We start from the raw sequence: 12,183 nt of genomic DNA, 5'->3' as shown, positions 1-12,183 counted from the left end.
ATATATATAAATTGGGATGTGATGTATAGATGCATACATTACATCCCAATCATAGATAGATATGTAATAGTTAATTGCATTGAATCTAATTAAATGTATATACAGTAGAGGTTTAGCTGATCAGTGAGATCCACCTTGTGGATCCACTGTCTATGATGTTCTTCCTAGCAGTATACACACAGTATGTAATGCACGCTGTCATCTAAGGTCACTTGCATTGCTTCTATGGAGCAGTAAGGCATTCAACAATTGGGATGCTTCAAGGTCATACACCTTTTCACAAAACATACTTCCTATTTGAGTGTTGCATTTATCATTTTGGTTCTTGTCATAATCATTTTATGGTAAATGCTCATTGCCCTGTACAGGAAACACTGGCATCTGTTGTCCTATAGGCAGCAGTTACCTTGTGGGCATGGAGATAGTTTTCAGTCACCACTTCATTAGTGTCATCTTATAAATGAAGATTGGATTTGCAGCATTGCAGTGTAATCTAGTCATTGAAGGCCACCAAGCATGGCAGTAGGGCTACAAAGAATTATCCAATACTTCCAGGACACAGTGCAGCATCCTAGTAAAGCTACATGCTTCTGGTCCTGCCTTGTATGGTCCCATGAGGAGCAGGATAAGGGCCGGTAAATGTTATCTGGGTGATTCATTTTTGATAAAGAATACCAATCTCAATTACTAAATTTGGAGGTAAAATTCCTTTTTACATTTCTTTAGGCATGTTCTATTATGGCGTTAGCATGTGAAGAACATGAGTAGTTGACTATGTTTCAAATGGGTTGACTTCAATTTTCATTGGTAGGCATATAAAGAACCTGGAGTGCTCATAAAAAATCCAACCGCATGTAAACCCTGATAAAACCCTGCCCCATCCCAAGAGGATATGGGTGTAAGTGGGAAAATAAACCACTAGGTTGTAATAGCAGATTGTGTTTTGAAGGCTTAATTTGCTCTCCAGCTATGGCAATGAGCTACCAACTGGAGAAATGTTGCATTGTACATGCCCTAGATAATGTTTCTTAGCCTTGGATATGTTCTCCTTTTCTAATATCCTTATTCAAGTGGGTAGATGTGCACATTCCCAAGTCATTATTGGATTGAAAATCGATCAATAAAACCAATGCACATTCTTATTGATTGCGTGTTGATGTTAATTTCAAGGAAAGAAGTGTACATTTATTAGCAGTGTGCTTATATAAATAATGTAGGTCACATTTCTACATAAATTGATATTGTTACACTTATGCATACATATAAAATAGGTGCAATTTATGTTTCCGTTTGCTCCTCTGTAATAAATCTACTTTCCGATTTATTTTTTTTGCAGACGCAGTAGTAATAGCTTATATAGAGCTTCCACTGTTGTTTCTATTGACAGGACATTCCATCATAATCACTGAATCTTCCATTGTGATTGGCTTTGCTACTGTAGTGTTATAACAATGATTAAAATAATGCTGTGTATTCCACAGCCTACCCCTTTTTGATATATATATATATTTCATATGCATGGTTTTTCTCAATATCTGACATGAAATCAAAATAAACCATTTTAGAGTATCTTTTAAGGCATTTTTGTTACTTAATGCAAAGTCAAAAGGTTACAATTCTGGACAGCCCTTATGATGATGTCATGTGTTTGGAAGCTTTTGATGTGGTTTAATGCACACCTGGAACACACTGCTTCTTTGAGTAGCATCATGGGAAAGTCTAAAGAAATCAGCCAAGATATCAGGAAGAGAATTGTGGACTTGCACAAGTCTGGCTCATCCTTGGGTACAATTTCAAGATACCTGAAGATGCCTCATTCATCTGTACAAACAAGATGGGAATGTCCAGCCATCTTACCGCTTAGGAAGGAGACGGGTTCTGTGTTCCAGAGATGAATGTGCTTTGGTCCGACATGTGCGTATCAACCCAAGGACAAAAGCAAAAGACCTTATGAAGATGATGGCAGAAGTTGGTAAGATTGTGTCAATAACCACAGTAAAATGAGTACTGTATCAACATGGGCTGAAAGCCACTCTGCCAGGAAGAAGCCATTACTCCAAAAGAAACATAAAAAAGCCAGATTAATATTTGCAAATCCACACAGGAACAAAGACCTTAACTTTTGGAGACATGTCCTGTGGTCTGATGAAACTAAAATTGAACTTTTTGGGCATAATGACCATCGTTATGTTTGGAGGAAAAAGGGAGAAGCTTGGAAGCCTAAGAACACCATTCCAACTGTGAAACACGGGGGTGGCAGCATCATGTTGCGGGGTTGTTTGCTGCAGGATGGAATGATGCACTTCACAAAATAGATGGCATCATGTGAAAAGATTGTGGCAATACTGAAGCAACATCTCAAGAAATCAGCCAAGATGTTAAAGCATGGGCGGAAATGAGTCTTCCAAATGGACAATGACCCGAAGCATACTGCCAAAATGGTAACAAAGTGGCTTAAGGATAACAAAGTCAATGTCTTGGAGTGGCCATCACAAAGCCCTGATCTCAATCCTATTGAAGATTTATGGGCAAAGCTGTAAAGGCAGGTGCGAGCAAAGCGACCTACAAACCTGGATAAGTTACACCAGTTTTGTCAGGAGCAATGGGCCCAAATTCCGACCAACTATTGTGAGACACTTGTGGAAGGATATCCCAAGCGTTTGACCCAAGTCATTCAGTTTAAGGGCAATGGTACCAAATACTAATGAAATGTTTGTAAACTTTTGACTTTGCAGTAAGTAATAAAAATGCCTTAAAACATTCCCTCTCTCTCTCACTATTCTGGCATTTTGCAAATATTAAACTTTACGGTAATTCTAATTGACCTAAAACGGGAAAGGTTTATTCTGATTTCATGTCAAATATTGAGAAAAACATGCATGTCTTTTTATATAGTGTATGTAAACTTGTGGTTTCAGCTGTGTATGTATGTGTGTATAATTTTTTATATATATATATATATATATATATATATATATATATATATATATATATATATATATTTATTAAAAATAATATATTATTTTTTATTTTATTTTATTTTTTTATTTATAAAATTAGTACTCATTACCGTTCCATTGTAACAGCTTTGCGTTCTCACTCAGCAAAACTGACCCAATTTTCCCTAATGTGTCAGCTGTATATGGATTACAGGTTGTCAGGTGCACAGAGGCTTGTGACATCTAAGCTTTTACCATTTAGAGAAATAGAACACTTGAAAGAAGCTTAACTAAAATAAAGATAATAATAAATAGAATGTTTTCATTATCCCTTGAATATGTCATTACTTTGATTTGCGATGGTCCTGGATTATTACTCTGGGCTATAGTTCAAAATAATTTACAGTTTAATGTGTGCAGCGGACAGCCAGCGAGGAGTCTGATATAGTCAGGATAATTCCCTCCCCTTCCTGTCCCCTAGCCATACATTGACAGCATTCATTGCCAGAATTCTGCCTGTGCATATTAATAGGGAGAGCCGCCAATCAGTGTTTGGGATGCACCTACCCTCACTCTTTGCTCAGGATCCTGCACTCACTCTTTTTTTCAAGCTCAGTTGTCCAAAACAAACACATAAGTAACAGTCCACTGAAATTAGTAAAAAGGAAGAAAAAAAGGTCAGCTCACCCATCAATGAAGATCTAATGCAGCGGAAACTTGCAGTGTCGCAAACTTGGAAGAAGAGAGGAAAAAAAATCCAGCATCCGGCAGGGCTGTGGAGTCAGTAAACCAAACCTCCTACTCCTCAATTTCCCTGACTCCACAGCCCGGCCTCTCTACTGAGCATGTACATAAAGGGCAGCACAGATTCATCTCCACTAAAGGTCTAGATCCTTAGATCAGGAATAGAATAGACCTTTATAGGACATTTCATAACTTTCCCAAATTCTTATGAAAACATTTACAGCACATCCTGCACTGTACTACTTATATATTTTAGGAGTCTAAGTCAATCCAATTTATATGGACTCAAACGCCGATTCCACCAAAATGGACACCGACTCCAACTCCACAGCCCTTGCGTCCAAGTCTTCATGAAAAAACACTTTATTGTAAATAGAATTAAAAAGTCGCAAGTACAAAGTCCAACAGTTTACAAGCAAACGCGTTTCGGACCACCGTCCTTAGTCATTACATGTCATTCCTCATTGAAATCAGTATCCCGCTTGGGAGCTTGCCAATGTGCCTAGAAATTGGCTACTGCCACCTGCCTTTCTAGATTGTTTTATATTGATGCCTACTAAGCAATAACTGGTGGATTATCATCAGACTTGTTCCTTGATTAGTCCAGTTTATGGCTTATAAGCATAGTTTTTGGAGAAACACTCTTCATATAGTTGTCAGGAGTAGAAAGCTGCTTCTCCACATATAATAGCTCTAGTAAGTGTAATTAATTGATAGCATTTGTTGCCCAAAACATGGGACTGAATGAAACCTAATAAATCACTTGATATTTAGATCTAACATATCAAATGTTGGGTAATGTTCTGCATGTGCTTAGCGCTCTACAAATTCCATTATAACTACCTCATATTTTATCATTGTTAAAAGAATGATATATAGATGGCTAAGAATTTGCTGATTAGAAGTAAATGTCTGAATATGTAATGTATTTTAGCAACAGATTGCCAATATTAACTGATAAACTGTAAATGTGTCCAGACTAAACACAACAGTTTGAAGAAATATATATTCTTAATTTATATTAAAATAGGATTGCTGAGACCCTGAATGATCCAGAGAATGTCTACTGGCAATACATGCGTCTCCTCTGTGAAGTAAGCAATATTAGGCACGTGTCCACCATTCCCATAGACGATTGGTTACGGTACATCACCCCATTCTCATCATCAGTGATACATGGATCATACATCCCCCTTGGACAGCTGATTATATTTGTGGGACAACCCCCTTTAACCCTGGAATAAGATTGTAGAGAAACAGTATATGGGGTATTCAGATTCAACGTCACTATCACAAATAGCCACTTGTCAAAGGGAAAGCCAAGTAAGAAATGGAAAGGATAAATGATAATATAAATACAAAGAATATTAATAGATCATTCTTAATAATTACTAGAATATACCCAATCCGCTTGACCTTGTCTGGTCTGTAGAAGAGAAAAGATGCTGCATTTTTTGATCATTGTGCTACAATAATACTTCAGGGACATTTCCTAAACCGACAATAGACAGTCATCTTCTCAGTGGTATCATTACATTTGGCCTTTATTGGTTTCCACAGAAACAAAAGGATCCTGGTTCTCTTTTAAAACATTAACCTTGCCCCATTCCCTGAGGGCACCACTGACCCCCATCATGATTTTACACCTTGGGAATCTTCCTATGAATGTACGTTCAGTTATGGCTGAATAGGTGGCTACCTTATCTTTTATACCTAGTATCACGTCTGTATATCCTATTGTATGTGCATGTGTCTATGTGAGTACTTAGCATTTTAATGAAACCAACAAGAGTGTGTATTAAGCGGCACAGGTTCCCGTCCATGGTGTGAGGCACTTACCATAATCTGTCTACTGGCAATACATATGTTCTTCTCCTCACAGATGTCATCTGTCTGGGGGGATGTCCAGTATAACCTCTACTTGACTCATCACTAAAGCCTATATTTAGCATGTGTGACTTACATGTAGTGTGATTGGGGTTACTTTACATTAGGCTGAATTTGGGGCATTGGTAAGTTTAACTTTTTTAATTGTGTTATTTGTGTAACTATTTGACTAATCTGATTTGCTATATTCACATATATATTTATATCCAGTAATCATCAGTTAGAACAGATCCAGCAGCAATCCGTTGACAAAAAAAGTTGCGCAGACAAAACTTCTTTCAACTGGATCCGTTTTTTTAACACTGAAGTCTATGGAAAACGAGTCCATGAAATTGCCAACTGTATTTCTGATCCAGTAAGCAAAAAAAACCTGATAATTTTCAAATAAAAGAAAAACTGATGGATATTTATGGGATCCATTTTCCATACTTTAATGTTTAAAAAAAAAAAAAACGGATCCTGTAAAAATCATCAGTGTTTGTTAGACGGACAAAAGTCTGCACAACTTTTTGTCAACGGATTACTGCTGGATCCGTTCTAACTGATGATGATGATTACTGGACATGTGAACACAGCCTAGCTGTCTGTGAATAGAATATGTCAGGAATAAATTATTCCCAAATGTATAAGTACAGGTATGTTACCTGCTGTCATTTTTAAACAAAGAAGTGGCCATATTGTGTTGGATGCTTCTGTTAATAAGCTTTGCAGGACAGGCTTCTATCATGATTTAGTTGAGGCATCCCAACCGGTTGTCACTTTTAAAGTTTTGGTGAAAGATATTGCTCTACTAGTAGAGGAAACTTCAATCATTAGAAAGAACCCATCACATGGCTATAGGTCTGTAAAACAACACCCTGACATTATATTGGATAGGAATAAATGCAGTAGGAGTTTGTAAAGATGTCTCTGCATACACTGTTACTGAATGATGGCTAAAAAGCATCTGTATAATGGCACACACTGTATGTTACATACATCTGAAGAGTCATGGAGGCGGTGCTGCTACTCTGAGAGTCACACAGACTGTTTTTAAAACCTGCGTCCAGGCTCTGATGTTCTCCTGGCTGCTGTACGCCACTATCAGCCTCCTCCCTAGGCATACACGGTGAGATGTACTAGGATAACGGCTCTACCTCCATTACTCTCAGTGGTAATTACAGTACATTGCACACTATTATATAGGTAATGTAGCAGAGCTTATGCAGGTGCATCTTTATATGGCTATTTCCATCCAGTTAAACACTGGTGGTGGTTTAGGGACTCAGAAAAATAGGTACAGTATTTTAGTTCTGCTAGTAAAGTAGAAAAAAAGTCTGAAATAAAGCTTAAACGGTAACCGTTGATTTAATTTTTATTTAATCAATAATACTTAAGAAATATTACAAAGTTTCTTATTTTCATATCCGAGAAATCTGCTTCTTTCTCCTCCTGGACTGATCTCTCACTCTTTAAACTCTATTTAGTGGCAAAATCTGTGTTCAGTGACAACAGATTTTCACATTACTGAGATTACTGTTGTTGCTCATAAAGTTCTATGGAGGATGGGGGGGGGCAAGGATTAGGAACAGACATTCTGCTGCATGTTCTCCTGAAATGATAATTGCACTTTAAAGTGTAATTGTCATTTCAGGAGAACTTTCAGCAGAATGTGTGTGTCTTCTAGCTCCTCCCTTCTCCATAGAACTTTATGAGCACCAGCTGTTATCTCCTATCTTAGTAATGTGAAAATCTGTCTTCACTGAAGAAAGATTTTACCACTAGAGTTTAGAGTGAAAGATCAATCCAGGAGGAGAAAGGAGCACGTATTTCTGAGATATTTTGCAAAGTGTCTTACTTGTATATGTACTGTTGATTTCTGGAAAAAAAGAAATACATAAATAAAATAACGGTTACTTTTTAAGTCCTTTTTGTTCTCAAGCCACCTGATGTTTTGTAACATATCACATCAATTGTTTCAAAACTACTGTATTTTGACTAGTTAACAAGCATCTAACACAGTTGGTGCCCCAACGTTAAGCTACCATTACATAATGATATATATTAGTGGAATGTATCATTTAAAATAAAGGCTACACATGGACTTTGCAAAACGGGTGTTGCATTGACTCTATACATTTCAGCAGGTAGGAAGGGAATATAAATCAGCGGAAAGGAATGTCTTCTTTTAAGTGTGTGTGGAATGTCTCCGGAATGTTTTAATCACCTGTGACACTCCTGCTTATATTTTCTATCTTCCCATGTGAGCTTGTGCTAAGACCCAGACGGTTGAAGAAGTAATTGTACCAATTTTTAATAATTACAGGAGGCTGCTAGCAGATTTTTATTGCAATGATTTGCCTAAATATTGAGAGACCTAAACTTCTGTAAACGCCCTACGTCAGAGGTAACTAGTGGCAGCTCATAGGTATATATTCAATAACAGGCAGGACTGCATTCCATATGGTGTACAGGGCAAGGCCAGTGGCATGACCACCTAGTGTACTTGTCTGTGACTGTGTTAGCCAGCCGGGGAGGTGCACACTGTAAATCTCATTAACACCCACTAATCTGATTACAGTGAGTACCAGATCAGCTGATCAATGATTTCATTCATCATGTAAGGGTCTGTAAAAGTTATGTACAGATACAGCAGAGCTAAGCTTGTTGGGTAAGTTGGTATTTCTTTTTTTTTTTTCAAGTGTGAGAACTAATCACTTGTGCTAAATGCGAAGCTCAGCTGTACATCTACGTATATACTTAAGAATATGCGCAAGTCATAAAACACAGTAAGAAGATGTAAACAGGATCTCCAGAGTTTAAAATACTAATTCTTGGTGGCTTTATGGTGATTTGGGGGAACTAATAATTTGGGAGGACCAATTAATTCAGCCCTATTGAAACATATTTACTCTGATCCCACTCAAATGTGATCGTATCCAAAATGAACAACTTGTCACACAAATATGTTGACCCATGAAGTATTACTTATTCAGTTTCATGCAATCCAAATAAAGTTATGTTTTGGTCATAAACTCTGACCTTCTTCAGAAATAATGGATAATAAAGAGCCGGAAAATAAACTATAAACAAGTGTATGTATAAGTAAATACAAAAGATAATGTGATATGATATATGTAATGGAGCACTGTGCTGCCAACGATACTGTATGTGTACACAATAGAGAAAAAAAGAATACCAGGAAGTCAATTATACCAGAGGTAAGTGGACAACAATGAAGTCTCAACGGAAGCAAAAGGGTATAAAAAAGATTATATAATAGCACTAAATATAAGGAAACATTATACAAGTCTATTCAGAATGGTGCAATGACTGTGGGATAAGTCAGTACCACCACAATTCTAGCTAGTGTCCAAAAAGATATTGACATATATTCGAATTACTCCTAAAACAATTGTAGAAGATGGGAGGGGTAGTAATTCTAACATACGTAGTTTGGAGGCTAAGTTTACAGATATCACATGCATAAGAGAGATGTATCCAAAGTCAGAGCATGTATGAGTGATTCTTATCAGAGACTCTGAGACCACCCTACACTGTGTGCACAATTATTTGCCAAGTGAGTATTTTGACCATATCATCAGATTTATTCCCATTTTTCAACTCCAAGCTGTATAAACTTGAGTGCTTATTGGTGATAAGGGTTGGGTTGCGGCCTAAGGATACAACACCCTTTATCAAGGTGTGCAGAATTATTAGGCAGCTTGTTTTCCTCAGGCAAAGTGGGCCAAAAAACAGATCTAACTGACTATGAAAAGTCAAAAATTGTTAAAGGAACTCTGTCAGTAAAGAGTGACTGTTTACACCACGTACAGGCTCTTGGTACACCGTGGCGTGGACAAACATTTAAGTGCACCTTCCCACCTACTTGGTCTCCATCTATCTGCCCCATTTTCTGGCTCTACAAAGTCAGTGCTGGGAGGAAGAGGGGGGGGGGTAGAGATTGAGGGAAAACCTCATCACGATGCACAAAGCCCCGTTTTTAAACAGCCATTTTGTGCTGGCAGAGTCCCCTTTAAAAGTCTTACAGAGGGATTAACCACTATTGAAATTGCTAATATATTGGGGTGTAATCACAGAACCATCCAAAGTCTTGTTGCAAATAGGCAACCGGATCAGAAAAAATGTGTTCAGAAATAAAGGCGCATGTTGGCTGCCAAAGACTTAAGAATAATCAAGCGACAAATGAATCCAGATCTTTAAAAAGTTTTATGGACTGTTGAGATGACAGTGACGCTTTATGTACCGAGGGGCGTATAAAGGGAAAGCATGTGGGGCATTTTTTTTGTGGGCGCAGCCGGCAGTGGGAGGCCTCGAACAACCTGATGTGGGGGTCCGAGGTGTCTCCCCTGGCAGCTTCGTTTTGACCTCTCCCCGTACTGGGAGTTGGCCATTCTCTGAGCCGGCTGTGAAGCTGACAGCTAACTCAGAAAAGTTGTAGCCTTCCAGCTCCCAGTGATCAATTGTACTCGTGACTTTCAGGTGCGAGTACAGTTGAAGCCCTGACCGCTGGTACTTCCGGGTCAAGGCGACGTCAGCCGCGTGATCAGGTCTTTTGTTCACACTGCTGACATCAATCCTCGGCGCCGCATAGGCAGCAGAAGTTTGGTGTAGTAAGGGCTCCAATGGAGTTGAAGACACCGAAGATTTATTGTAATTCGAGGAAGGGGGGAAGAAATTTGAGAACACAGTAGGAGAGGGGGTGGGGAAAAGTATGCGGACACAGTATCAGGAGCGAGGTGGGATGAGTGCAGTCACAGTATGTGGACAGGGGGTAGTGTATGGGGAGCAAACAAAGAGGGAAGAAATTTGAAGACAAAGTATGGGGAGCAATGGGGAAGGATGGGGGTTGAAAACAGTATGGGGATTGTATGAACCGCAGTCCGATGATGACTGATAGAAACAACTCCCAGTATCAAGTACGTACTGGAAGTTATAGGTTCATGCGATACAATTGTATATGGATTCGACCTGACATTATAGTTCATGTACCATGTACTGATGGTGGTTCTGGTGATATAATTCAGAGAACAAACTAACAGTGACAGACTGGTACGGAGGGGAGAGGGCCCTGCATATGAATGATTGGTTACATGACGACTACTCAAACTGCTTGAGTGTGGGTGGGGCGCCAAACTGAATTCTCGCACCGGGTGGCGGAAAACTTAGATATACCTCTGGATGTACCAATAAAGGCCTGAAGATGAAAGAGTAATGAAGTGGCCCCCTATCTCCCCTGTCCTAAATCCTATTGAGAACTTGAAGGCCCTTTTGAGATTTATGGTGAAGGAAAACGGGTCAGATTTGAAAAATTTGGCTTTTTCACTAAGGGGTTAAGAAGCTGGCAGACTCCTAATGCCTATTATTGAGAGGAAGGGTGGCTGTATGTCAATTATATTTTTGTGAAATGTCAAATGTATTTTTGTACACTTTAAGTGACCAATAACTGAGCAACTCAAACAGATGAAAATAAACAACATCAATACATGTACAATATAGCACCCTATATGTGCACTATGTTCAATACACAAATTGTGCTCATAGTTATGAAAAGTATCATTAACTCGGTCAGATTTGTGTCAACGTGATTTTATTAGAAATATTGTGAATATTCCTGGAACCTCTTCCCTGTTATTACATTATGAGTAATTTATGATAGAATTGTTTGCTACTGCAAATCGTTGAAGGCCAGTGTGCCTCTGCTGCCTTACCAGAATTGTTTCTGGGTCTGACACACTCTTGTGCAAACAGCAAAGAAAAATGTGACTTTCTCACATATTTAAAGTTGTTTTTTTTTGTTTACCTATCAGTATTGAGATACAATTAGCTTTAGGGCGTGACACTCATTTCTATGGATATTATGTGTTCTGTATTCAATAATAAATAGGTCTCCGGTTAAGTCAGGTAGCTAATCTTAGGCAATTTCCCCAGTGTTGAAGGGGTTTCCAAAAATCTGTGCAAGTGATCTTTAATATTTGTTTTATCAATAATATGGTTAAATTACACCAACTGATACTGATTATGTATCCACTCTGGTCCCAGGTTCTGCAGCTCGACTTCCAATTTTGTGCTTGCCACAGGACTACATTTCCTGAGTCTTCATGTGACCAGTGCTATGTGAAGGGCTCTTGCTGAGTGATCATTTCAGTAGCTAAGCTAGCCACTTTTTTCTGTCTATCATCAGCTTTTTGATTGTGTAAGTAAACTACTTTAATTTGAAGTATCGATGAGGAAATTTCAGTTGAATCAAGTGTTATGGTTTCATCAGGGATAATCTCTGAAATGTGAACATTTTCTTTCAGTCCATCTCAACTCTAATGTGTAGCTTTTGATTGTTGACCACTTGATGTATTGGCGTTGAAGTCAGAATCTGTTAGAACATGTCAGTACATATTGAAAGCAGCAAGAGGACATTGTATGTGGTCATGAATGTTTATTGGTGTCAGTTTTCTTCTCTTTATCCCTCCCTCTCCCCCTTTTCTCCTCCACCTCTTTCTTTTTCTCCTCTCCCCTCCTCCTCCTCTTTTCTCCTCCCCTCCTCCTCCTCTTTTTCTCCTCCCCTCCTCCTCCTCTTTTCTCCTCCCTCTTCTCCTCCCTCCTCTTTTCTCCTCCC

At 38.6% G+C, this 12,183-nt stretch overlaps 1 protein-coding gene across 5 annotated transcripts in view; it reads left to right on the top strand.

Annotated features, from left to right (window-relative positions):
* SPNS2 (SPNS lysolipid transporter 2, sphingosine-1-phosphate) overlaps positions 1-12,183 on the top strand; it is a 174,485-nt gene that overhangs the window by 731 nt on the left and 161,571 nt on the right. The window lies entirely within an intron of this gene.

This window comes from Phyllobates terribilis, unplaced genomic scaffold, assembly GCF_046119375.1.
Source record: "Phyllobates terribilis strain yellow unplaced genomic scaffold, ASM4611937v1 Scaffold_2__4_contigs__length_985480577, whole genome shotgun sequence".
Lineage (NCBI taxonomy): Eukaryota > Metazoa > Chordata > Amphibia > Anura > Dendrobatidae > Phyllobates > Phyllobates terribilis.
Note: the sequence above shows the minus strand (reverse complement) of the source record. Positions and strands in the feature narration are given on the sequence as shown.